Source organism: Gavialis gangeticus, unplaced genomic scaffold (assembly GCF_001723915.1).
Source record: "Gavialis gangeticus isolate Ggan-Ray unplaced genomic scaffold, GavGan_comp1, whole genome shotgun sequence".
Lineage (NCBI taxonomy): Eukaryota > Metazoa > Chordata > Crocodylia > Gavialidae > Gavialis > Gavialis gangeticus.
This window is the reverse complement of record NW_017729033.1, coordinates 84055084-84056900: the sequence shown is the minus strand read 5'-3', so window position 1 is coordinate 84056900 and position 1817 is coordinate 84055084. Positions and strand designations below refer to the sequence as shown.

Genomic DNA, 1817 nt, shown 5'->3' with positions numbered 1-1817 from the left:
TTGCGCATCCCGAGCCCGCCACTGCGGTGCCCCGGGGGGAGCCCCGGGCCCGAGTCGCCCCTGTCACAGCCTCAGCGCAGCGCCGAGCCTGGGCCAGCCCCTCGCGGCCAAGCTCGTAAGGGGAACATGCATTTCAAACGCGGGGAATGAAGGAAACGAGCCTCCCTCCCCAGGTGGCAGCCTCGTCACAAAAAAAATCCCACAAAAATGGAAGAAAATGAAAATATTTGTCACCGTTTTTCCATTAAAAAATGTTTTTGGGGGGGCAGGAGGGAAAGCATTTTGTTTTTCAGAATTAGCCCCAGGGAAGGTGGGTTCAAGGAGCAGCAGAAGCAGCAAAGGTGCAGAGGAAAGACCACTGCAGGGTCCCAGCTCCCTGCCTCACGCAGTGGCAGCGCCCGCCGGCTCCTTGCACTCATTCAGTGGGCAGGGTTTGGTGGGCTCTGCTTGGTGTCCCCCGCTGTGCATTCATTTTAAACCTGTGACCCTCACTCCTGTCCCTGGGTTTTTGTTTTGGTTATTTTTTTACCTAAGCAGTTAGTGACATGCCCTCAGTGGCCCCCGTCACCACCAAGGGAGGCGTATAGCTTGATGTGGTGGGTTTTGACCCATGTCACAGTACGGCACATCAAAAGGCCTGTGTCTCACAGGGCAGAGGGGGGATGCTGAAAGGGAGAGGGAACTGGGTATGACCAGGGTTTTTTCCACTGTTTCTCTCTCACTTAGGTCTAGGAAGCTCTGGTACCAAGGCTGTGCCCCTAACTCCCATGCTAAACATCCACTGATACCCATTTCTTCCAAGGATTCATCCAAATTGTTTTTAAATGTGGCTAAACTGTCATCTTCTGCAACATATTGTGACAGCAAGTCCCACGCTTGAATGAGACAGTGCATGAAAAAGAGCTTCCTTGTGTTAGTTTTAAACTTACTGCCAACGAGGTTCATTTTGTGACCCCAAATTCTCATCTTGACAGAGTCAGTAATAAATATCTATTGGCTTTGTCTTTGCCAGTCAGCATTTTGTAAATCCTGGTCATGTCCCCCCTCAAGTGTCTCTCTTCTAAACTGACTGGGCCTTGCCTGTTTAGTAAATAAGCATTGCATATGGGTAGATGATGATATTTTTAGTATTTGGTTATTGCCTTAAGACTATTAAGGCTTTGTTCTTTAGGGGGGAAAAATTGGAATGGTTTTTTTTTAAATCAATTCAAGGTGAGCACTGAGAAGAGGAGTGCAGTGTATTATGGCTCAGTGCCTATCTATTTGCAGAAACAGGTAGTTTCACAGCATCTGATGAAGTAAGCTGCTGCTTACAGAAGCTTATATGTTGCATCTCTAGTTTAAATGGTCTGTAAAGTACAAATTTATCCTGCTTTTTATCTGTTTGCAGTTTGTAGAGGTAAATGTAGCCAAGGTAGCTGTTGAATTAGGGATGTTGAAGTCATCTGGCCCCACAAGCCAGATGTGTGGTGTGAGGCTGGTACATGAGCCAGGTGAATGGTGCAGGGATCGGGCCCATGGCCCCACCCCCTGTATGCCAGAACCAGCACACGTTTCCCACTCCGGTTGCTCTGGGATTGTGCTGCCTGCAAAGCCTATGTAGGGCAGGTCTGAGATGTGCCCTGAACATAGCAACTGCTCTAGCTAGTCTGGGACCTGTACTCATAGGTGACTGGTAACAGGGGGATGTGCCCCCCTGAGATTGGTTGCTGCTGCTGCTGGCGGCTTCTGCAGGAGGTTGCTGCTCACCACCTCCTTTTCCCCTACCCCCCTGGTCGCCAGCTTCTGTGGGTGGTTGCTGCTGACCTTGCCCCCCC

At 50.1% G+C, this 1817-nt stretch overlaps 1 protein-coding gene across 2 annotated transcripts in view; it reads left to right on the top strand.

The window, feature by feature from the left end:
• FAM149A (family with sequence similarity 149 member A) overlaps positions 1 to 1817 on the top strand; it is a 124964-nt gene that overhangs the window by 71935 nt on the left and 51212 nt on the right. The window lies entirely within an intron of this gene.